This window comes from Lithobates pipiens, unplaced genomic scaffold (genome assembly GCF_037356315.1).
Source record: "Lithobates pipiens isolate NorthernLeopardFrog02 unplaced genomic scaffold, aLitPip1_a1.2 Scaffold_13, whole genome shotgun sequence".
In the NCBI taxonomy this organism is placed as follows: domain Eukaryota; kingdom Metazoa; phylum Chordata; class Amphibia; order Anura; family Ranidae; genus Lithobates; species Lithobates pipiens.
The window spans coordinates 85,161,860-85,188,534 of NW_027507718.1; the positions used below are offsets into that span (position 1 = coordinate 85,161,860).

The 26,675-nt window shown below is 40.9% G+C and overlaps 1 protein-coding gene and 1 long non-coding RNA gene across 2 annotated transcripts in view; one reads left to right on the top strand and one right to left on the bottom strand.

Moving 5' to 3' along the window:
* SVEP1 (sushi, von Willebrand factor type A, EGF and pentraxin domain containing 1) overlaps window positions 1-26,675 on the top strand; it is a 481,292-nt gene that overhangs the window by 111,137 nt on the left and 343,480 nt on the right. The gene's annotated exons all lie outside the window — the stretch shown is intronic.
* LOC143974150 (uncharacterized) overlaps window positions 11,577-26,675 on the bottom strand; it is a 97,207-nt gene continuing 82,108 nt past the window's right edge. The window contains exon 3 of the long non-coding RNA XR_013272175.1: window positions 11,577-12,249. This is a non-coding gene — a long non-coding RNA (uncharacterized LOC143974150). The remainder of the gene's footprint in view (window positions 12,250-26,675) is intronic.

Sequence of the window (26,675 nt, forward strand, 5' to 3'; positions counted from 1 at the left end):
TTCACTTTACTCTCTGTCCTAGAGACAAGACAGGGCGTACATCTCTCCAAAGTGCAGGGAAATGCTCTCTCTATAAGAATAAGTATCAGTATTGAAAGATTTTCCCTCTATTGGGACAGTTTTCTATCCTGATGACAATGGGGTGAATCTTTCCAGCAGAGACACTGGCAATATAAAAATCCTTCAAGGGTTTTTAATGCTTTCACATTGCATCCAAATCTTCAAAACATTGGGGTTGATTTACTAAAAGTAGAGAGTGCAAAAACAACTATGCATTATCAGCATCTAACTTCAGCTTGTTCAAGTAAGCTTTGACAAAAAAAAACAAAAAAAAACCTGGAAGCTGATTCGTTTCTATGCAACGCTGCACCAGATTTTGCACTATCCAGTTTTAGTAAATCTCTCCTTGTGCGTCTTTTAGATAAAAAGCTTTGCAGGATACTATGGGTTAGCTAAACAGATAGTATTGCAAATGCTGCAAGGCTTTGTAGCTCCTTTTGTCTGATTGAAACCTACCACTAAGTCATTTTATAGGGGATGAGTCACTACTTGTTTGTAAACAATGACCTTCTTTTAGAATTTACATCAAAGTAGCAAAACCAAAGTCTAGAAAATGTAAAAAGTAGACTAGAGATTGGAGCTCCAACAGTAGGTTCAAAGGGAAAACACAGAACAATAATATGCAATATTTAAAGTAGAATTTCAGCCAAAACTAACTCTAAACCTACTCGCAGCCAGATTCTTATGCCCTCTACACGTGGTCGGACTTTCCGACGGAAAATGTGCGATCGGACTTTGTTCTCGGAAATTCCGATCACGTATGGGCTCCATCGGACTTTTTCCGTCGGAATTTCCGACAGACAAAGTTTGAGATATGGATCTAAAATTTTCCGACAACATAATCCAATCATTTAAATTCCGATTGTGTGTAGACAATTCCAACGCACAAAGTGCCATGCATGCTCAGAATAAATTACGATACTTGAGTTAATGGCTACTGGCCTCTTTATAGTCCCATTGTACGTGGTTTACGTCACCTTGTTCTGAACTATGGGATTTTCTGACAACTTTGTGCAACCGTGTGTATGAAGACAAGTTTGGGCCAAAATCCGTCTGAAAAAATCAGAAGGATTTTGTCGTCGGAATGTCCGGCCGTGTGTACAGGGCATAAGCCTAATCTACAGTATCTAGCCCTGTAAAGAAGAAATCACTATTACCTATTCTACAGCCGCTCCGGTCCGGTCACACGCTGAGCTGTCAGTGGCATCTTCAGTGTGTGGGAGTGTGCAGGAGAGGCAGCCAACAATGGAAGCCCCATAGTAACTCTATGGGTGATGTCACTTCCCATTTCACAGCCATTGTCAGTTCTCGCCTTCACAGAGCTTCCACCACTGGAGACCAGACTGGACCAGCTTCAAAAAAACTGATATAGCATTTTTTTTATTTACTGGGTTAGATAGATTTGTTTTAGAATGGGGCTGAGAGTTTATTTAGCGTTAGAACTTTTTTCGGTGAACTTCCACTTTTCCAAAACAATTTTTTTTTTGTCCTGACGATAAAAAACATATATAGCGCTAGATTCCTTTGAGGGGAGCCATCTAAAAAACAGTGAATGTGTATGTCAGTCATGGAAAAGCTGCACCAGCAAGAGAGCATTGATCACAATTGGAAACTTACCAAAAGGAGTCGATGAACACTTAAATGGAACACTTTTTATAACATATAACTACAAACCTGATGTTTCATTTAAACTACTTTGGTTTACGACAAGCTTATTTAAACTGGATAGCTACAAAAGTATAGCCTATAGAATTATCACATAACTTAAAGAGGATTTTCAACACCCCCCTCAAAACAAAAAAAACAAAACAACTACTGTAGCTGCTGACTTTTAATAAAATGGGACACCTTCCTGTCCAGGAATCCCGTGATGTCCTCACTCGGGACAGTGGGTCCCTGGCACTGGCATGTTTACTCAGGGAAACCGGCTTTGACTCTTTGCCGGCTAATTGAACAAAATGCACAACCTAGTGTAAGTGATTAGCAATCGTATTATGGAAAGCATTTGCAGTCTGGTATGTATTAGTGCGATCCACTACATTGTGTGCCTTACCATAGCATTTTAACCTGTGCTAAGTGACTTCAACAAATTCCAGCTGGTGCACTCATAAAATCTCATTCTAAACATTCCTTTAAAATGTTACTCAAATAAACAGTCATATAAGTCTGTGTTTACTGATGTGCAAATTGTGCAGTTATGTCAAGTAAGTAAGGTTTGTGATTTCCCTGTTACAACAAAGCTGTTGCCAGTGGGACACAATGTTATGCCCTGTACACATGATCAGAAATTCCGACCAGCAAAAGTCTGATGTGAGCTTTTGGTTGGAAATTCCAACCGTGTGTATGCCCCATCGGACTATTGCTGGTGGAATTCCCACCAGCAAAAGATTGAGAGCAGGTTCTCAATTTTTCGGTCAGAAAAAGTTCAGAACGGAAATTCCGATCGTCTGTAGCATTTCCGCCGCACAAAATTCCTATGCATGCTCGGAAACAATTCAACGCATGCTCTGAAGCATTGAACTTAATTTTCTCGGCTCGTTGTAGTGTTGTACGTTACTGCATTCTTGACGGTCGAAAGTTCAGAGAACTTTTGTGTGACCCTGTGTATGCAAGCCAAGCTTGAGAGGAATTCCGACGGAAAAACCATCCAAGTTTTTTAAGACGGAAAATGTGCTGGGCCGCTTTCTTTTGGTGGCATTGTCTTCCAAAAAGTATTTTAATTTATATATATTTTAAATGCATAATAATAAGTAAAAACGTGAAATAAATGTCTGTCAAGTTAATAATCTAAACTTGTGTTTTAATAGCTATAAACTGCAGCATTTATTTGGTGGCTTGCTTGTTTTTCATGAGCAAGGAAAAAGTGAAATAAAAACTAAATTGGCGTAGGGTCCCCCCAAAATCCATAACAGACCCTTATCCGAGCATGAAGCCTGGCAGGTCAGGATGGGGGGGGGGGGCAAGTAGAACTATAGGCAAAACTTTTTATTGATGCCAACATGGCAGCATACTAGTGATAGAGCTCCGCCTCTCTTCCACTCCCTCAGGACCAGTGAATAGCCTAAACCCCCCCCCCCCCCCCCATTCTTCTTTTTTTCCTCATACTCCATTTAACAGACATCTGTGCATTACATAACTTTCCAGAAGATCACACAGTCACACGAATGGGACGTTTTCAGAACTTTAAAGAAGTATCTGTCCGCATTTGCTTCTTTTCAGATTATCTAATAAGTCTTTCATCATTCCAGCTGGAAATAATCAAGAATAAGAGGCTCCTGCCTGAACTCTAGTAGGCTTGGTTGTGCATATAGGACGAGAGGTTGTGATCCTCTGTCAGCAGTGGCTGTGCATTCTGCCAGAGTGGATGCAGCCTCATGGGCAGTCCGTTCGAGAGAATCTATGGAATCCATCTGTAGAGAGGTATCATGGTCGCACCAGTATCGTTTTTTAAGCATTAAAGAGTAGACCCAGGTGCCTTGTCAACAGTGGACTTTGGAGGAAGGACTATACAGTCTTCTGTTCCATCCTAATTAAAAAAAATTATTTGACATGCAGAAGCCGCCCTGGCAGCTAGTTAAATATCATTAGTATGCTGCCATTTTGGCATCAGGAAAACAGAAAATTGTACCAAATACTTATGTAATTTTCCTTTCCTGACACCAAACCATGGCAGCATATGGGCCCACCCTTGTACATGCTATTCACTGGTCCTGAGGGAGTGGTCCAGAGGCAGAGCTCTATCACTAGTATGCTGCAATGGTTTGATACAAGCTTCCGTTTTGTTTTGTTTTTTCAGATAGAGCAAGGGATGGTTATAAACCTCTGTTAGGCTTTTTTCCACCATCTGTGTCGCATTGGAGAGATTTTACTTCACTTCCTGTCCCAAAGCCAAACAGGAACTGAAAGTAAATCCATGCAAATTAACAAAATCCCTTGAGGACCCCCAGGTTACCAGAACTAGTGTCCTCATTGAAAGATTTTCCCTCTATTACTTTTCTGAGGACAACCCAAAATTTGTTATTTTCTTTTGCCTTTCACTTTCAATGATAATGGTAAAAAGGACAGGTGTTCTAATCCGTCTCCACTCTAACCAAAACTAAAGAAAATGTTTTTTCCCTCAGTTACAATTTAACCACTTAACCTCCGAAGATTTACCCCTCTTCATCACCAGGAAATTGTTTGTGATATGGCAAATCAATACTTTAACTGATAAGTGCGCGGTCATGCAATTCTGTGCCTAAATAACATTTATGTCCTTTTTTCCCTCAAATAGAGCTTTCATTTTGTGGTGTTTGATCCCCTCTGCCTTTTTTTTTGTGCTATAAACAAGAAACTAAACAACAATTTTGAGAAAAAAAAACAATATTTTATACTTTCTGCTATGTCCAATAAAAAAAAATGGAAAAAAAATCAAATCGCTTCATAAATTTAGGCCAATATGTATTCTGTTACATATATTTGATTAAAAAAAAAAAAAAAAAAAAGCCCAATAACAATATATTGGTTTGCGCAAAAGTTATAGCGTCCAGAAACTATAGAATATATATATTTTTAATTAAATTTTTTACTTGTAATGGCGGCGATCAGCGACTTATTGTGGGACTGCGATATTGTGATACTGACACTTTTTGGGGACCAGGGACACTAATACAATGATCAGTGCTAAAAAAATATGATCTGTAACTGTACTAATGACACTGGTTGGGAAGGAGTTAACATCAGAGGCAACCAAACGATTAATGCCCCTTTCACACGGGCAGATAGAATTCAGCTTTTAGCTGTGCATAGATCACGTTATCTACTGCACCTAAACATGCGCCGTTTGAAAAAATTGATTTGACTGCGTCCAGGACTGATTTTTTTGCAGCTATCTGCACATAACTGCAGGTAATCGCAGTGTACTATTTCTTCTGCGGATAGCAGCAGCAACGAGGAAAGAAAAACAACAGGAAGCACATCAGAAATGGCAAGAATGTTCCAACGCAGCTAAACGTAGCCGCATGTAATCGCTGCTAATCGCAATGTACAACTGCAAGTGATCGCTGTGCCTGGAGTCTTGGAATTTCAGACTAACAAAACAGTGGCAGAACAGCCACCCATGTGAAAGGGGCCTAACTGCATTCCTAGCCTGTGTTTTTCTAAACTACGGAGGTGCTTTTACTAGGGGAAGACATGGATCCTAGTACCTGCTTTGCAGAGACTCAGGATCCATGCCTTCCCTTCTGTCAGAACGGCGATTTGCCTTATTTACATAGGCAGACCGCCATTCTGTCTCAGTGCTGGATGATAGGCGGGTGCTGTACACTGTTTAAAAAAAATCCTGCTTTCTTCATTTTTACTGCCTTGTTTGAAAAAGGCACCTTCAATTATAGTCAGTGCAAATGCAAATTATTTTCACACAGAGTTTTCCTTTGGTGGTATTAGAGCACCACTGGGTTTTTCATGTTTGTAATATAAACAAAAAAAGTACAAAATATAAAAAAAAAAACAATATTTTCTACTTTTTGTTATAAGACATATCCAATAAAATCAAATTTCTTCATAGATTTAGGCCAAAATGTATTCTGCTACATGTCTTTGGTACAAATAAAAAATAAATCCCAACAAGTGTATTAAAGTGGAAGTAAACTCCCCTATCGTTTTCAGCCAAGGAAGCTGCCATATTTGCCTCTGTTTAATCTTCAACTGCTATGGTGCTGCACATGTGATTCGTTATGATACCAGCCATATATATATATCTTTTCATGTGACAACACTGAAGAAATTACACTTTGCTACAATGTTAAGTAATGAGTGTACAGCTAGTACAACAGTGTAAATTTGCTGTCCCCTCAAAATAACTCAACACACAGCCATTCATGTTCAAAGTGTCCAAAGCGTCAATATTTTGTGTGGTGACCATTATTTTCCAGCACTGCCTTAACCCTCTTGGACATGGAGTTCACCAGAGCTTCACAGGTTGCCACTAGAGTCCTCTTCCACTTCTCCATGACGACATCACAGAGCTGGTGGATGTTAGAGACCTTGCGTTCCTCCACCTTCCGTTTGAGGATACCCCACAGATGCTCAATAGGGTCTGACGACATGCTTGGCAAGTCCATCACCTTTGCTCTCAGCTTCTTTAGCAAGGCAGTGGTCATCTTGGAGGTGTGTTTGGGGTCATTATCATGTTGGAATACTGCCCTGCGTCCCAGTCTCTGAAGGGAGGGGATCATGCTCTGCTTCAGTATGTCACAGTACATGGTGGCATTCCTGGTTCCCTCAATGAACTGTAGCTCCCCAGCGCCATACAATGAGATACTGTATGTTTGAAAATTGATCAGTCCTGATGTACTCATTTCTTGAGGCCCCAATTTTTTTTTATTGCTATTTTAGCTAAAAGTGGAGTTACTCTTTAGTTTATTTTTATTTTTTAGGGACTTTAGGATATAAAGGGCGCATACTAGTTTCTTTTTTCGATTAAAGTGCATTTTATTTTTTCTTATTACCTGTTATTACTATTTTGCATATGCTATATTTTGTTCTCTCTCTATCTATATATTTGTAACTAATTATTCAGACCTTTAATTGATTGTTCAGTGGTGGACAGATCCTTATTTTGTGCTTAGCTCAGAGCTGGCTACTTTATTGCTATACTTCATACAATTACTGGTCTCATTTCTGTCTTACTAACTTTGGCGCTGATTTCTTAATGGTTTCCTGGGGGGCAGGAGAAGGATTGGCATGGGGTAAACACTGATTGGCTGGTAGCCGTCAGCCACAAGGAGAGAAAGTTCTAGCGTACTGGGCACTCGTTAGAGTTCCTATTAGTGTTTGTGCATGGAGGTCCTGTGGTGATCCAGCAAATGAAATAAAATAAAATACTGAAGAACAAAGCATCTGGTGTGCGATGAGACACAACATTTTGAAAGACTGCAGAGCCAAAGCAAAAGGCATGCGAGTCAGGAGATTCATAGTTTATTACTGCTAGAGGAAGATTATATAGAGATAAAAGTACTTTAAGATTAGCATCGTACTATATGAAAGTAGAAATAGGAGAGATTTATTATGTGAGTGGTGGAGAAAATGTTTGGAGGTACAAAGTAAAAAAAAAAAAAAAAAGCCGAACACTCCAGGGAAGTAATATATGTGGCAACTAGTACAAAAGCTCAGTTAAAGTAATTTATTGGTTCTTACCAACTCTGCAGCTTAACAGCATAAAATAATATTTTTTAGTTAAAAAATAGTTATATGATTGGTGTATGGATTTAAAGTAAAAATGACAAAATTCTAGTAAAGATGGTATTCTTCTCTATGTCTCTGACACGTAGATGGACAGTGTAGGCACTTCATGACCCTTAATGTGGATAGACTGAATTTTTGCTTAGTTCGCAAAGCTAATATACCAGAAAAAGGAACCTTATTTTTGAAAAAGTGACCATTATTTTCAGCTGATTCCAAAGAGATTTTTATATTACAATGACTGTAAATTGTGTTAAAGTGGTATTGAAGTCATTTTTTGAAAAGCTGCTGACAGGCAGGGGTTTTATAACAGAAGTGACCCTAGTGGTCGGCTCTGTCATAAATGCCTCTCCTACCCTTGCGCAGCTCAGACCACATTTATAGCAGCCTGTCTGTATATGCATGGGAGTGATAGCATCAGTCATTCACACGGCCAAAGAGCCAGAACCCAGAAGGAAGACCGGGTGAAGATGGAAGCGCCAAGACCAGCGAGAACAGTGACAGTACAGTGCTGGAGGGCTCCATTTTGACATGTAAGTCTCCCATGTGCAAACCCAGCACATTATAGCATAGACCTTATTAGGGGGCCCAGTTTTTAAGAGTTTTATTTTGCGGACATTAATACCACTTTAAACTTTTGTGAATTTAAAGTGGTTGTTAAAGTTGAAGTTTTTTTTTTCTTAATGCATTCTATACATTAAAGTGTTACTAAACCCAGGACCCTGTATTCACAATATTTGGTCTCCCAGAGTACAGAGAACATAAAAATGCAATTATTTTAGTAAATATAAACTGCTAAATACCTTTTATAATCAGCAGTATATAGCAGTTTTGTGACTTCTATTATTGTCTAGTTAAAGCTTGTAGGAAGAGGAGTTTTCATTCTCCCCTAAGTGTCCTATGTGGCTGCAGGACCCCTGACCCTCTGTCTGGACAGTGATGATTGGCCCTGTGCTGATCACACACACTCTCCCAAGAGAAAAACAAACAAATTCTCTAGCAATACACAACTAACTAAGCATGGCAGAGTGACTCCAAAGGCTCTGTCTTATCAGGAGATAGACTAGCGACTGTGAAAGAAGGGGAGGATCAGAGGAGACAGGATCAAACAGCCTTTTTATACAATGCAGAGGAATAACCCCTTAGGTTCCACAGTGAGTATAACGAGCATGCTTTACTGCATATATAGACTGATTTTACTGTTGTGGGTTTAATAACACTTTAACCACTTGCCTACAGGGCACTTTTGCCCCCTTTCTGCCCTGGCAGCTTTCAGTGCTGTCACAGTTTGAATGACAATTGTGCAGTCATGCAACACTGTACCCAAATAAAATGTGTATCTTTATTTTCACACAAATAGAGCTTTATTTTGGTGGTATTTAATCAATGCTGTTTTTTATATTTGTTGCTAAATAAACAAATAAAGACAGAATATTTTGAAAAAAACTAAAACTTTTTCATAGTTTGTTCTAAAAATTTGCAAACAGGTAATTTTTCTCCTTCACTGATGTGCCCTGATGAGGCTGCACTGATGGGCACTGTTAGGCTGCACTGATGGGTATTGATGGGCAGTGATAGGCTGCACTGATGGATGCTGATGAGTCGGCACTGGTGGGTACTGATGAGGAAGCATTGATGAAGCTGCACTGATAGGCAGCACTGATGGGCACTGATGTGCACTGATTGGTAGCACTGATGGGCAGTGATATGTGGCACTGATGGGAACTGGTAGGCGACATTGATGGCCACTGGTAGGCAGCACTGATAGGTGATACTGTTGGGGAGGCACTGATGGGCACTGATTGTCAGCACTAGTGGGCCCTGATTGGCAGCACTGGTGGGCATGTTGGGACTGCACCAGTCCGGAGTGTCTGGAGGACACTGCGATCACAGAGCGCGCTGCCCTCGCCAAAAGTGAGCGTGAGGCAGCTGTCATATGATGGCATCCCAGAATTAGCCGGCCGAGTTGTAGCCAACATTCAGATATAGCGCGGTCAGCAAGTTAAGGTACAAAAAAAAAATTTCTTTCATTCTTTGCATTTAGGTTAAAAAACCTTCTTTGTGCAGTTCACCCCCTCCTCAGCCCTCTCTTATATTTACATGAGCCTGAACCCAATCCAGCAATGTGCATCAGAGCAGCGGCTCTCTCCCTTCTCATTGGCTCCCACTTCAGTCAATGACAGCCAGTGAGAAGGGGGCAGGCTGAGCATGCTTTACAATGGACACACAGAGCTGGCTCCGGAGGGAGCATGCAAAAGTGGCCCCATAGCAAGCAGATTGCTATGGTGAGAACTTGGCAGGAGGAAGGAGCCAGCAGCGCTAGCAGGGGACCCCAGAAGGGGAGGATATTTACAATCACTTTAACCTGTTGTCATGTTAAAGTTTTGTAATATTGTACAAAGAAAATATGACTATACCTACCTTTGCGGTGGCCCGTGTTTTGGAATGCCCCTGCTTCTCAGCTCTCCAATTACTCCAAGTATTATAGACCCCATGTGTGTAGAATAGTTGCTTATCCTCTGGTTGCTCTGGTTTTTGCTCACCGGCTCATGTCTCACTAAAGGACAAGCAGGCTGGCAGGTGGAACCTCACTGGCCAGTGGGGGAGAAAATATTTGATACATCCACCTGGTTGAATAATTGGAGCAGCTGGGGACTGGAGATGCTACAGCATTAAGGCCCCTTTCACACTTGTACGACATGAAAGTCACGCAACTTTAACACGACTTTGACGTGACTGATGCTGTTAGGCCAAAGTAGTACTGAGACTACTTTGAAGTCGCTGCGACGACTTGAACTTGCACAGATATGACCGGTACTCATTGGAGATCATGGGGTACGACTTGTCATGGGACTTTGCAGTCCCAAGTCGCAGGACAAGTTGCACAAGTGTGAAAGGGGCCTTATGACTTGGGCCGCTGGAAAGATAAAGATATTTGCGCTTCTTTTACAGGTGGGCTATTGGGTAAAAGTGTGTGGAAAATAAGTGCAGCACTAAAAATTGATCTCAAAGTGAACTGAAAACAATATGAAACAATTTATATATACATGAATACATATAAATATAAAAGCTGCACACAAATAGTTTGAAAGTTAACTCAAAAAAATATGTGAACAGTGTATAGATACACATAAATATTCATTAAAATATACAAATGTAATAAACCTTTAAAAGGATAGTGATCAACTAAGTGTCATATCAACACATGTGCAGATACAAATTATGTGAATATTGTCCAATATTAATGTCCAAAAAAAGGAAACAAATCCTTATAATGAAGTTATACATTCCAAAACGTGGTTCTAAGTGCTTGACATATGAACTCAGAAACAGTGTGGTATAAAAGAACGTTCCCAAACTTGCTGATCCACCACCAGAGCATCAAAAGGCTTACCAGAAAGATTGAACTCTAATGCCCCGTACACACGAGAGGAATTAAGTCTGACAGACCTCCAAAGGAGTTCCGCCGGAGTTCCGCTGGAGTTCCGACGGAGTTCTGGCGGACTTTTCGACCGAACGGACTTGACCACACACCATCACACCAAACTCCGACGGAGTCGAACGTGATGACGTACGACTGGATTCGACGTAGGAAGTTCATAGACAGTAGCCAATAGCTGCCCTAGCGTCGGTTTTAGTCCGTCGGAGTAGCACACACACGAGCGGATTTTTCAAAGGGGACCGGGTCCGGCGGAGTTCCGTCGGGAAAATTTAAAGCATGCTTCATTTCTAAAGTCCGTCAGACTTTAGCTTTGCTAAAGTCCGTTGCAGCCCACACACGATCGGATAGTCCGCCGGACTCAGTCCGTCTGAGTTTGGATGTCGAAAAGTCCGCTCGTGTGTACGGGGCATTATAGGTATATACCCAATGGGTCAATCAGGCTTGTAGGGCTACACACCCAAGGGGAACTGTCACAATGGACACGTCCTCCTACCAGAAGACCAACTCCAACAGTGAACCTAAAATGGGGTAGATTTTTAGATAGAAAATCGTGTAGATGGCTTCTCAGCCAGCAGTTTCCTGAACAAAAATAATCTCTTGTCTTCCTTTCATCTGTCCTGAGCACACTGTAGGACAGCCCTGGAGTCCTATTGGGTAAAAGTGACCCTGTCATTGCATTAAGTGCAGATGCTAACAGACACCGTCACAGACTTTCCTGAATTTTGTCATGTCCAGTAGAGCTGCACGATTCTGGCTTAGAAGATAGATCACATTTCTCTCACGATTCTCGTGGTGTAACATCATCTTTCACATTAAAACAAAAAAATTGGGCTAACTTTACTGTTTCATTTATTTATTTTTATTCATTGAAGTGTATTTATTTCCAAAAAATTGTGTTTGAAAGACCGCTGAGCAAATACAGTGTGACATAAAATATTGCAGCAATATTACAGCAATTGGCATTTTATTCCATAGGGTCTCTGCTAAAATATATATAATGTTTGGGGGTTCCAAGTAATTTTCTAGCAAAAAATATTGATTTTAACTTAAGAAACAAGTGTCAGAAAAAGATTTAGACTTTAAAGTGGTTTTAATTCCTCAGATACAACTTAATCTTTGCAGATACTAGATAACACAGGCAAAGTGCACTTACTTGTGCAGTTTCAATGTAAATCGTCTGTTTATCTTTGATGACGTCATGTGCGATTGCGCAGTAAGCTCTTTTATTAACGGCATGTATATTGTGCCGTTTGTTTATTTCCTGCATGTCGGGAATTTACTGTGAGCGAGATTCCCCTCTGAACGACACAGAGGAGAAGTCTCGTGATGCAGCCATGATAGTCATTTTGTGTTCTCATTGAGAATGCTCTGTTGCCGTAGTAATGGTAATCACGATTGAGGCTTGGTTACGACACTAGTGTGAATGCACGAGGTTTCGGCAGGGATACGAACTTAGGGCGGAAATGACGTCTGCATCGGCTTCGGAAAACAGAACAAAGAATGGCGCGGGTGATACCTGGAAGATACTGCAAAATCAAACAATTAAAAAAGGTACCTCTAACGCTCGTTTAGGAGTAATTTATTTGTCTCTTGATTGGCAATGTAAAAAGACATTTAAATAATAGAAAAATAAGATTTTTTTGGCAGGGTTTACTTCCTCTTTAAGTGGTTAAACAACCTGCATATACACATTGTTTAAAAACTTGGCAGACTGCCTGTATTTTATTTTCACACAGAAGTTTATCCCTTTGATCTAAGAAGGAAGAGTTTGTTACAAAGTTTCATGTTAAAAACTTGTAAAGACTGCCTGGATTTTTTTTCACACAGAAGTTTATCCCTTTGATCTAAGAAGGAAGAGTTAGTTACAATGTTTCATGTTAAAAACTTGGCAGACTGCCTGGATTTTTTTGTTCACACAGAAGTGTATCCCTTTGATCTAAGAAAGAAGAGTTAGTTACAAAGTTTCATGTTAACAACTTGTCAGACTGCCTGGATTTTTTCTTTACACAGAAGTTTATCCCTTTGATCTAAGAAGGAAGAGTTAGTTACAATGTTTCATGTTAAAAACCGGGCAGACTGCCCAGATTTTTTCTTTTGAGTGAGCAGATAAGTCTCTCCACTTGTTATATGAAATAATCTGCAAACTCTGCAATAGAGATCGTCAGAGGGGTTGAATCGAGATCACAATTTTTTAACGATTAATTGTGCAGCTCTTTTGTCCAGATACAGTAACAGATCTCCTTTTACTACATCTGTGTATTAAGGGATATTAGTTATAGTGTATCAGATTAGACCCCATAAAATTAAACTGAATTTATGACTATGTCTGGCACGAAAGTGTTTTCATGGTGATCTGGGTGGTCTAAAAAAGGCCAAATTGAAATGAAAATGAATAACAGCACACAAGACAAAACGCCTTTGCCTCGTACTGATGAAATGAAAAGTGGAAGTGTGGAGCTATTGAAACAGCTGCTGCAAAGGGAATCTTTGTGATCTCTAAAGGATGTCTGAGACATCGCAGAGTTATGAAGTGCTCCAGTACATGTTGCGTTTGCAGAAATGGTAAAACAATATTATTATTTGTGTGGGCGATACTTGAAAGTTCGCAGTAGCAGGACTGCATCGAAAAATAATAAGGTGAAAGGTTCAGATGAATAAAAGCGTTGCCTCTCACATATACATACACAAAGACATGATCGCGTGTGCACATACTGTGTATGTGTTAATGAGAATGTTTTACATTTTTACGGCATGTGATTTTCTATGCATTTCTTTGGTAGCATAATTATTTATGGCGTAGGTCAAGATCACTCCACATTAAAGTCTAGATTTAGCACCATGTGAAGGCTCAATATAAAAATTGTTATAAGACTGTCATGTGTAAGCTATTGTGTCATAAATGTAGTTTATGTTCTTGTAGACAACATAATAAATTTATGAAACCGTTAGTAATTAAGCATATAAAGATCCGAAAATTTAGAGGAAATCTACATTGAAGTATAAAAGTTGTCACTGCTGACTTATTCTGAAAATGCTACATTTCTGGCTAAATTGGTCATGTCTGAATCACTGACCAAGAACAAATATGCAGATCAGGAATTTTGACTTTACTTTGATTTTTTTCGAAACTGGATGCTTGCCCTGGGTTAGTAGTATTGAAGCCATTGGATCAGCTTGGCAGCTTGTGTTGTTAGGAGGAAGCCAGCAATGACAGAGTCTGTATTTCTGTCAATGCAGCTTTCCTTTATTTCAATTCTGCTGTATAGTAACAAAATAATTACATTAGGGACACTCCTGGACAGTTTAATGAAAAACAAATTTGCTGGCAAGGCTTTGCTAAAATCTGACAGACCAGCAAACTTTTGTTTCTTTAAAGTGTAACTTAACTGTATCTTAGAACCACAAACTAAAAAACGCTATTTAATTCATTTTATTAATATTCAAAGCAAAATCACTCATCCATCCTTGTCTCCGTGCTTTATTTTGTTGAGAAATCACTTTCAAAAACACCTCCTTTGCATTTCTAGCTGAGGCCTTCCTGAGTAAGAGCAGATGATTCTTGTAGCAATTACTTCCAGGAATCCACCTGCCTTAGCTCAGGCATGCAGGCAGGCAGAGGGAAGATGGGTGTGCTAAGCCCCTCCTCCCCTCAGATGAAATAAAAAATGCCCATAAAGTCTCCTGGGGTGTATGACATCATTGTGGCCTAGGACAGAAACTAGGAAGCAACTGAAGAAATGTAAAAAAAAAAAAAAAAAAAGTTTATAACAAGCAAATATATTATAACTTCCTATCTATTTCCTAATCCTAGTAGCATACAGATTCAAAATATTTCATCTTGATTGATAGAGTTTAGTTCTGCTTTCACCACTTAACCTCTTTTCAGCTTTCAGCGCTGTCACTTTGAATGACAATTGCACGGTCATGCTACACTGTACTCAAATTACATTTTTACAATTTTTTTTACACAAATGGAGCTTTCCTTTGGTGGTATTTAATCACCACTTGGGTTTTTATTTTTTGCTAAACAAACAAAAAAAAGACAAATAAAAAAAAATAAAAAAAACTTTCATAGTTTGTTATAAAATTTTGCAAACGATTAATTTTTCTCCTTCATTGATATTCACAGATGAGGATGCCTGATGGGCACTGATGGGCTGCACTAATGGGCACTGATGGAGTGCACTGATGGGCACTGATGGAGTGCACTGATAGGCACAGATAAGGCGACACTGATAGGCACAGATAAGGCGACACTGATAGCCACTGATAAGACAGCACTGATGGGCCCTGATGGGTGGCACTGATAGATGTCACTGATGAGCACTGATAGGTGGCACTGATGGGTACTGGAAGGTGGCACTGTTGATGAGGCACTTTGGTGACTTTTATAGGTAACAATGTGGACACTGATAGGTGACACTGTGGGCACTTATGGGTGGTACTGTGGGCACTGGTAGGTGGCGCTGGTGGGCACTGGTAGGTGGCACAGAAGCCTCTGCAGAAGCTCTCCATGATCGGAACTGATGTCCCTCTCACAGCCGCTGGTGATCGGCTTTTTTATTTCTCCACACGCTACCAGCGTGAGGAGAAAAAATTGATGATTATCGGCTCTGTGTGCATCACATGATTAGCTGTCATTGGCTGACAACTGATCACATGGTAAGGGGTCAGGATCGAGTCCTTACTCCGATCTATAATCAGCCAAGTCTCATAGACTCGCTGATCACAGAGCACGGGAGCCTATGGACGACTTCCCGGCAAATTAGGTCCATGCTGCAGCCGTCTTTCGGCTATAGCATGGATGGGAGGTGGTTAAGGACCCAAAGCATTTGCCCCCTAAAGATCTGTACACACGATATGAAAATCAGAAGAAAAATTTAGTCCAACGAACGATCTGCCGATTTTCAAATAGTACGGTGCTTTCGTCAGCCAATTCCGCTTTCTGTCCAAAAAAGCTGGATGTGCAGACTATAACATTTTTGTTTTAGGTGATCATCTGATTTTTGTTTAATTAGTATGGTTTTTGTACAAAAAAAAACGTAAGAGGAAGACTACGCATGCTCAGAAACTAAATGATACAGTACGTACAAAACTAGCCAACACATAACGTCACTTCGTATGAGAATTTTTGTATGATGAGTAACTTCTACACTTTTGACATGAGACTAGCATGCAACAAAAAATGAACGAACATTCATCCGAAAATCTGATCATATATACGAGGGTTTAAATATGGCACTGCATCGCTTAAACTGACAATTGCTGTCCTCCCCCCCAGAAATAGAGCTTTCTTTTGGTGGTATTTGATCACCTCTGTGGTTTTTATTGTTTGTGTTGTTAACAAAAAAAGAGCCTCAGTTTTGAAAAAAACACATTATTTTTTTACTTTTTGCTATAATAGATATCCAAAAAAATATATATATATTTCTTCATCAGTTTAGACCAATATGTATTCTGCTACATATTTTTGGTAAAAAAGATTGCAATAAGCATATATCGATTGGTTTGCGCAAAAGTTATAGTGTCTACAAAATAGGGGGTAGATTTATGGCATTTTTATTATGATTATTATTTTTTTTACGAGTAATGGTGGTGATCATCGATTTTTAGCGGGACTGCGGCATTGCGGCAGACAGATTGGACACTTTTGACACTTTTTTGGAACCATTGACATTTATACAGCGATCAGAGGTAAAAAATAGCCACTGATTACTGTATAAATGTCACTGGCAGGGAAGGGGTTAACACTAGGGGGCGATCAAGGGGTTAAGTGTTCCGTAGGTAGTGTTTCTAAGGCCCCTTTCACACTGGGGCGGGAGCGGCGTCGGCAGTAAAACTGCGCTATTCTTAGTGCCGCTTTACCGTTGCTATATCGTAAAACCGCCCCTGCTAGCAGCCAAGAAAGGGTTAAAACTACTGCAAAGTGCTGCATCAACAGCACTTTGCCAGCTGTATAGCCGTGCTGCCCCATTGATTTCAATGGGCAGGAGCAGTGTATACACACTGCTCCTTCACTGCTCCAAAGATGCTGCTAGCAGGACATTTTTTACCGTCCTGCCAGCGCACCACTCCAGTAAAACCGCCCCTGCTAGCGGCCGAATAACGCCGATAAAGCGACGGTAAGCCCTTGGGGCTTTCGCACTGGAGACATAGCAGCGACTGTTTCAGGGCGCTTTGCAGGAGCTATTTTTAGTGCAATAGCGCCTGCAAAACGACCCAGTGTGAAAGGGGTCTAACTGTGTGGGGTGGGACTGAGGGGGGAGTAGAGAGAGATCGCTGTTCCTAATCACCAGATCTCTCTCTCCTCCCCTTTTACATTGACAGATCCCCATTCTGTCTCTCTATCTCTGGAGCGATCGCGAGTGGCTGGCAAACATCGCACGCTCCCCCTAGAGCTCTTAAAGCAGCCGATGTACACCTATAGCGATTAACGCAGCCGTGCCAACCTGCCACAGTATAATGATGATGGCTGGTCAGCAAGTGGTTAAACATAGACAGGCAACCAAAATTGATATTACAAGTTTTGGTATACAGCAGAGCAGCAGATTCTTACTTTATACCATTCTAGGACTGAAATGGTTATATCTCTGGGATTTTCCAGATCTGCACATCGGACTATACAAACGAATGTGGGTCTTTGTCTCCCTGTTGGTTTTTGATCAATGTTAAATCTGCATTTTTGCCTACAAGTTACCTGAAGCCCCAAATAATTATATAATTTCTGAAGGGCCCTGTAGAAAAAAATGGTAGTAACCACAACACAACCACAATAAGGCTGCTTTTACACTGGGGCGGTATTCAGGCGTTACAGCACTAAAAATAGCGCCTGTGTAGCGCCTGAAAAAAACCGGCCCCTTTCCCTCCAGTGTGAAAGCCGGAGGGCTTTCACACTGGAGCGATGCGCTGGCAGGACGGTGAAAAAAGTCCTGCTAGCCGCATCTTTGGAGCGGTGAAGGAGCGGTGTATTCACCGCTCCTATACCGCTCCTACCCATTGAAATCAATGGGACACCGCGGCAATACCGCCGGCAAAGCGCCGCTGCAGCGGCGCTTTGCGGGCGGGTTTAACCCTTTTTCGGCCGCTAGCGGGGGTTAAAACCACCCCACTAGCGCCCGCAGACCGCCGCTAAAACGACGGTAAAGCGCCGCTAAAAAAAGCGGCACTTTACCGCCGACGCCGCTCCCGCCCCAGTGTGAAAGCAGCCTAACAGTGAATCTTTTCAGTAGACACAGGCACAATTTTATACTTTACACTGTATTATTATAGTATTTATTATTATTACACAATTTATATAGCGCCAGCAGTTTATGCAGTGCTTTAGAATGTAGAGGGGGGACAGCACAATTACAGTACAGGTCAATACAGAAGGGACAGGAAGGCCCTGCTCGTAGAGTTTACATTCTAAAGAGAGGGGATGGTAGTACAAAAGGTAATAGATGCAGGGGATGATTTGATGGGAGTGGCTCGGGGTCAGTTGTTAGGTGGGTATGGGATAGGCTTTGACATCACTTCCAGTTTACTGAAGCCTTAAAGCCGCCAAATAGAAAAAAATTAAAAAGACAGTATTCAAAACAGCTAAACTTGGCGTTTTGAATGATTTTACGTGCAAAGGAGGGATTTGGGAAATGATAGACCCCCCAGCTCCCTTCATAAAGACTACCTGTCACTGCCTATTACTGCCATAATTACATCCCTTGTGACAGCAATAAAAGTGATAAAAAAAAAAAAGAATTAAAAGGACAGTTAAGCAAAAAAAATGAAAGCACCCCATGCCTCCGTGTTTGCGCGCAGAAGCGAGCGCATATGTAAGTTGCGCCCACAAATGTAAACAGCGTTAAAACCACACATGTGAGGTGTCACCACGATCGTTACAGCAAGGGCAATAATCCTAGAACTAGACCTCCTCTGTAACGGCAAACTGGTAACTTGTAGAAATTTTTTAATGGAAATTTAATTTTTGTAAGTACCGTAGTTTGTCGCCATTCCACAAGTGTGCACAATTTTAAAGCATGACATGTTAGGTATCTATTTACTCAGCATAACATTATCTTTCACATTATACTAAAAAACTGGGCTAACTATTGTTTTTTGTTTTTTTTTTTATTATTCATGAAAGTGTATTTCTTTAAAAAAATTGCATTTGAAAGACCGCTGCACAAATACACAAATGTGACATAAAATAGGACCATTTCATTCTCTAGGGTCTCTGCTAAAAAAAAAAAAAAAAGTATAATATCTTGGGGTTCTAAGTAATTTTCTAGCAAAAAATACTGATTTCAAATTGTAAGCAACAAGTGTCAGATAAAGGCTTAAGGTTGAAGGGGTTAGGACAACAAGTTTCACATATTCCTCCTGCAACCACCCAGCATTCATACACCAGTGTCTAATACCTGATTGGGCACCCAACCGCCAACTATCTTCCATGGGGGGAGTGATCTGAAATAGTCTGCGGTAAGTATTTAACTGCTTGTATTAAGGGAAGACCATCCATTGTAGCAAGTACCATATGAATACATGAAAGCGTACGTTGAGTCTCAGAATGGCTGGAGAATTCCCTGACTTCAGGGTGTGCATTTCTCCAAGCATCAACTAGAGTGTAATTCCCCAGCCATGCTTCCAAAGCAGGAGGGGATCCTGAAAAACACCCATGACAATCCAACGCAGCATTAGAAGCATTAGAGACCACATTACAATTACCCAGGAACAGTAAAGTCCCCTCCGCCACAGAGACCACTTACACTGTATCATTTTTAGTTGACGTTTAAGCATGTCTGCTCTATATTTTTTTACTCCTGTCATTTATTTGTACTTTTAATTCTTCAAATCTATTTCCTCTTTCTGGGTTTCCTTATTGCTTCCAAATGTCTTATTTTGAAATGTAGTATGTAGACTTAGACTCCTTTCACACTGGGGCATTTTTCAGGTGTTTTTCAGGCACTTTAGCGTTAAAAAAAGTGCCTGTAAAGTGCTTGAAAGAAGCCTCATCTGCAATCCCAATGTAAAAGCCTGAGTGCTTTCACACTGAGATCCCTTTCACACTGGGGAGTCTTTCAGGTGCTTTAGTTAAAAAAAAAGCGCCTGTAAAGTGCCTGAAAGAAGCCACAACTGCAATCCCAATGTGAAAGCCCCACTGTTTTTACACTGAGGCGCTGCACTGGCAGGGCGTCAAAAAAAGTCCTGCAAGCAGCTTCTTTGCAGTGCTTTTGGAGTGGTGAATGCACCACTCCTAAAGCACCCCTTCCCATTGAAATCAATGGGAAGCGCCGGCAAAACGCATGAAAAGCGCCTGCAAAGCACTTTTGGCAGCAGCGCTTTGTCGGCGCTTTTAACACTTTATTTGGCCACTAGCAGGGGTTAAAACCGCCCGCTGTTAGTTTAAGCGGTGCTTTACGAGCGTTTTTCGGGTGCTGACATTGTGAAAGGGCTCTTAAAGCACTTGGGCTTTCACATTGGGATTGCAGATGAGGCTTCTTTCAATCGCTTTTTTTAACGCTAAAGCGCCCGTAAAAAACGCCTGAAAAACGCCCCAGTGTGAAAGGGGTCTTATATTTATAGCTCTTTGACATAACAGTTTAAGAAAAAGTTGTTTTACTGTCGTGTTTAACATTTAAGAGTATCCCTCAGCGTGTGCCAGAGTAGAATTTTAGTGTAGATCAAGGAGTATATAGCTACTGAGATGTAGCTGCATTTTCTTTTTAGACAAATTATTTAAAGCTGAAATTTAGGTATAGATATTTTTTCATAATTACAGTGGTCCAGCTTGGACCAATGTAGTAGCATGTGCCATAATTACCCAATCCCTATGGAAGCTGAAAATCAATGTAATAGATACAGTACTTCTACAACAGCGATCACAACTAGCTTCTGGGCACCATGCCGAGCGACTAGTATTCCAATGTTTTTCTTCTCCCTCAATTTTTCTCCATTACTCAGGTAATGAGACCCCAAAGCTGATGGACAGAGGCAAGGAAGGGTCAACCAAGGATGATATGCAGGCAATCGACATCCTCCTTATCAACTTATGATGTCATTGGTCGTCAGGAGGTTGGCAGCTAGAAGGTTGTATTGGTGTACAATGAAAACCTGTGGCTTTGTGCAGTTGAAAGGCAGGTTTCATTCACTCACCAGCTTATACAATTTTGGAGCAAGGGGTGCCAAGGCACCCCTGGAGAAACCTCAAGGCACCCCAGGGTGCCTGAGCACCCTGATTGAAAAAGTCTGCATTAGTCCAAATGGTCCCTGTAACTATGCAAAAATATTCATACCTAAACTGCATCTGAAAAATATGTTTTACCAAAATGTTTCATATTTACTCTTGACCCCAGTTGACAAAGTACATGTAGCACATTGCCCCATTTTTCTAGGTAGCTACTGGGCTTTGCAAGTGCATGCGCAAGAGCAATATTTCTATATTTTTCTTCTTGCATATTTATATGTTTACATGAGAATTCTAATGCTAGGCATGCACAAGTGTTTCTGCCAGGAAAATCTACAGGCATTTTTATCAAAGTACATATATGCACACATAGGTTTATGGAAAGTTTTTTAAACATTCTTTTGTTTTTAGAAGACTTTCTTGAGTGGGATATTTTCCTCCTGTTCAGGTGGTTTAATTATGTTAAGCATGCATCACCATCAAATTTTTGGTCTTTATTTGTATATTTTTCATGGGTTTGGCTTGTTTGTCTTTATTTTTGTCTGAAGAGTTAGCCTTGTGATCATGTGAGAGAGAACTCAAATTTATATCAACTAAGAGCATTGTATCACCTGTAGTGGGCGCACACGATGCCTAATTACACCAGTTTACGGTATTGTCTGCTTGAATATATGTCTTTATCGTTATTTTAAAATTTAGCTATGAATAAGCATCTACTATGTGTGAAACGCGTCAGTGGTTTTATCCTTGTTGCATGAATTTATTATAATAATAAAGAAATCGTTTTTATTGGAGTGCGGCCACCTGGACCTTTTTGTTAAATTTTTGCATATGGTTGCATATTGAGCCGCACCCATGCCTGGATTCTTCTTTTTGTTTTCGCTACTGGGCTTTGCTGGAACTCCCACAATTTGGGCTTCATACTGAGGTGGAGCGTACAGCTAAAAATACAAAATGTGCTGCAACACAAAAACGTTCTTATATGACAAATACCGGTAGTTCTGCATATTGTTTTTAAAGTGTAGGTTATTTGTTACATGAATCACCAAATGGATCAATGGTGTCAGTGGGAATTTAACCTAGAGGTAGAAATTGCTCATTGCTCAAGGAATCCCTAGTAACCTCTGGAGGAACCCTGGTTGAGAAAAGCTGCTCTAAACCTAAAGTTAGGCAATGGAGTTGATTTCCTAAAACTGGAGAGTTTAAGATCTGATGCAGCCGTGCATAGTAGCCAATCGGCTTCTAACTTCATCTTGTTCAGTTAGGCTGCTTTCACACTGGGGCGGTATTCAGGCGTTACAGCCCTAAAAATAGCGCCTGTGTAGCGCCTGAAAAAAAACGGCCCCTTTCACTCCAGTGTGAAACCTGGAGGGCTTTCACACTGGAGCGATGCGCTGGCAGGATGGTGAAAAAAGTCCTGCTAGCCGCATCTTTGGAGCGGTGAAGGAGCGGTGTATTCACCGCTCCTAAACCGCTCCTACCCATTGAAATCAATGGGACACCGCGGCAATACCGCCGGCAAAGCCACCCCGCTAGCGCCCGCAGACCGCCGCTAAAGTGACGGTAAAGCGCCGCTAAAAATAGCGGCACTTTACCGCCGACGCCGCTCCCGCCCCAGTGTGAAAGCAGCCTTAGGCTTTGAAAAAAAAACATGGAAGTTGATTGGTTTCTCCGCAGAGTGCATCATATTTTGCACTCTCCAGTTTTAGTAAATCAGCCCCACGGTGTATTCGTAGTGCAGATGGCTTCTTTTCTGACCAGCACTCGATCCCTGGGAAACTGATTAAGATTTGAAGGCAGTCTTTTAGCCACTAAAATTCTGTTGTAATCTGGACCAACCTATGGTTCAGAAACTGCTTAAAGAGAAACTGTTTGGCATTCTGAAGCTTCCCTCCAACCGCTTTGCATATTATTTTATATATACTGTGATTCTATACTTGCCAAATATGCTGCAGAAATCTCCCTCCACTGAGTCTGGCTGCATCCATTTGAACTGTGGTCAGCTGAAGCTGCTGCTGCTGCTGCCTGTTCACTTCCCGGATTTACACAGACACACAGATGCACACCTCCAGCTCTGCAGCTCTCAGTGGCCCTCTTATGACTCACCCTCTACCTTCCTGGCAAACTCTCACTAGAGAGAGAGAGTGAGTTGTGCATGATTTCATAAGCCTAGGCTAATGACCAGACAAGAAACAGCAAGTGGGATGTATAAGGTATTTACTGGCAGAAAAAAAGAAAAACGTTTTACTATCCAAAGTTAAACCAACAAGGGCAGAAGATTTAATAGATATTACTAATACTTTAAGCTCATGGTTAACCTCTTCCCTATATGCCTATACGTTATTTATTTTCGTTTTCCAATATAATGTTCAATGGCTTTTACTTTCACTGTTATTTTTCTTTAAAATACTCAGGTATGGGATCTAAGAGCTATATGATCGGAATACTTTGTGTGAAATTAAAGAATAGCACATTAGAGCTTTTTACAATTTGTATCTTAGATTTTGTTTCCTCTTGAAATGTACATACTATGAATAGTGCACATTATTAGATTTGACTACTGAGTGATACTAGTATTATCTCTCTTACGCCAACAGAGAAATGGGAAGAAATGAATGAATTTGTCTAAACTGAATCTAAGTTTAAATCTTTAATGTTGATAGGTTGACATGATGTTCGTGTTATTTATGGTCAGCCTGTAGCATATAGTGATTTTATTTAGTGTATCAGAGCAGATAACCTCAGGGCACCAGCATCAAGAAAAAAATAACTGGACAGTTGGAAAATAAATTTATCTTTTTTTGATGATGAAGGGATTGGTGACACTGTATCACATTTTATGAGATATTTTCTGTTTGAAAGTAAGGTGAACAATTGCCTTCTATATGATCCCTTAATGCATTCTAGGTTATTCCTAATCAAACAAACCCGTTGATATCCTAATTTATTGTTTTTACCCTAAAGCATAATTAAAATAAAAAAGAACTCATCAGCCACTAGTACAATGGTTTGTCTTTTAGTGGGGAAAAAACATTTCATTAGAAAACCATTACATTACAGTGCCTTGCATAAGTATTCACCCACCATTTTTCGTGTTGTGTTGCCTCACAACCTGGAATTAACATGGATTGTTTAAGGATTTGCATCATTTAATTTACAGAATATGCTCACAACTTTGAAGTTGTTTTTTTATTTATTATTATTGTGAAGCAGACAACAAATAGGACAAAATAACAGAAAACGTCAATGTGCATAACTATTCACCCCCCTAAAGTCAATACTTTGCAGAGCCACCTTTTGCAGCTATCACGGCTCCAAGTCACTTTGGATAAGTCTCTTTGAGCTTGCCACATCTTACCACCGGGATTTCTGCCAATTTTTCCTTGCAAAACTGCTCCAGCTCCTCCGAGTTGGATGGTATGCGCTTATAAACAGCAATCTTTAAGTATGACCACAGATTTTCTATTGGATTGAGGTCTCTTCTTTGACTAGCCCATTCCAACCCATTTACATGTTTCCCCTTAAACCACTTAAGTGTTGCTTTATCAGTGTGTTTGGGGTCATTGTCCTGCTGGAAGGTGACCCTCTGTCCTAGCCTCAAATCACACACGGAGTGGTACAGGTTTTGCTCAACAATATCCCTGTATTTAGCACCATCCATCTTTTACTCAACCCTGACCAGTTTCCCAGTCCCAACTGCTGAAAAACATCCCCACAGCATGCTGCTGTCACCACCATTTTTCACTGTGGGGATGGTGTTCTTTGGGTGATGTGTTGGGTTTGCGCAGACATAGCATTTTTGTTAATGGCCAGAAAGTTACATTTTAGTCTCATCATACCAGAGCACCTTCCTCCATACATTTTGGGAGTCTCCTGCATGCCTTTTTTCGCAAACTCAAAACGTAACATTTTGTTTTTTTGCAGAAAGTAATGGCTTTCTTCTGGCTACTCTGCCATAAAGCCCAACTCTATGGAGGGTACGGCTTATTGTCATCCTATGTACAGATACTCCAGTCTCTGCTGTGGAACTCTGTGTGCAGCTCTTCCAGGGTTACCATAGGTCTCTGTGCTGCCTCTCTGATTAATGCCCCCCCGCCCGGTCTGTGAGTTTTGGTGTGCGGCCATCTCTTGGCTGGTTTACTGTTGTGCCATATCCTTTCCATTTGGTTATAATAGATTTGATGGTGCTCCTAGGGATCATCAAAGATTTGGATATTTTTTTATAACCTAACCTTGATTGTACTTCTCAACAACATTGTCCCTTACTTGTTTGGAGAGTTCCTTGGTCTTCATGGCAGTGTTTGATTAGTGGGGCCTTTTGCTTAGGTGTGTATATGTAATGACAGATCATGTGACACTTAGATTGCACACAGGTGGACATCATTTCACTAATTATGTGACTTCTGAAGGTAATTGGTTGCACCAGAGCTTTTTATGGACTTAATAACAAAGGGGGTGAATGATTATGCACATGCCAATTATCATTTTTTTACTTCTGAAAAAATAGTTTTATGTATATATTTTTCTAATTTTATTGCACCAACTTATGCCGCATACACACGATCGGGCTATCTGGCGGACTTGGTCCAGCAGACCAGAGTCCGCCGGACAATTCGCCCGTGTGTGGGCTCCGGCTGACTTTTTCTTCCCAAAGTCCGGCGGACTTAGAAGTCTTGACTCAAAATTGTCTGCCGGACTCGGCAGTCCGGCGGACAATCTGCTAGTCTGTTTGCTAGCCCACTGGACTTTTCAAATGAACGGACTTGCCCACACTTGGAGTAAAGTCCGTTCATTTTGAACGTGACTCCAGGTAGACAGGACTAGCGAAGGAAGTCAATGTCGCCACCTCCATCGGCGAGATTGACACCTTGTTAGCCCTGTCGCCTGGTATGGACCCTTAAGGAAAGCGGGTGGGGATGAGCGAGCGGCGCCCCTCCTGAGCCGTACCAGGATGCGTGCCCTCAACATGGGGTGTGCTTTGGGGAAGGGGGGGGGCGTTACAGCCCCCCTACCCCAAAGCACCTTGTCCCCATGTTGATGAGGACAAGGGCCTCTTTCCAACAACCCTGGCCGTTGGTTGTCAGGGTCTGTGGGCGGGGGGCTTATCAGAATCATTGAGCCCCCTTTAATAAGGGAGCCCCCAGATCCCAGCCCCCCACCCTATGTGAATGAGTATGGGGTACATGGTACCCCTGCCCATTCACCTGAGGGAAAAAGTTAATAAAAAAAACCAAGTAGTTTATTAGACAGCTCCGCGGGTCTTCTTCTGACTTCGAGAGTCTTCTCGCTGGGCTCCTCCACTATCTTCTGCTCTTTTACCACTCTTTTACTAGCAGAGGAGCCGGATTTCAATCAAGTCAATTTTGAAAAAAAACACAATATTTTGTACTTTTTGCTATAATAAATATCCCCATTTTTTTTAAAGCAATTTTTTTCTCAGTTTAGGCTGATACGTATTCTTCTACATATTTTTGGTTAAAAAAAAGCAATAAGCGTATATTGATTGGTTTGCACAAAAGTTATAGCGTCTACAAAATAGGGGATAGTTTTATGGCATTTTTATTTTTATTTATTTTTTTACTAGTAATGGCTGCGATCTGTGAATTTTATTGTGACTGCGACATTATGGCAGACACATCGGATAATTTTGACACATTTTTGGGACGATTGACACTTATACAGCAATCAGTGCTATAAAAATGCATTGATTACTGTAAAAATGTCACTGGAAGTGAAGAGGTTAACACTAGGGGGGCGATCAAGGGGTTAACTGTGTTCCCTGGGAGGTAATTC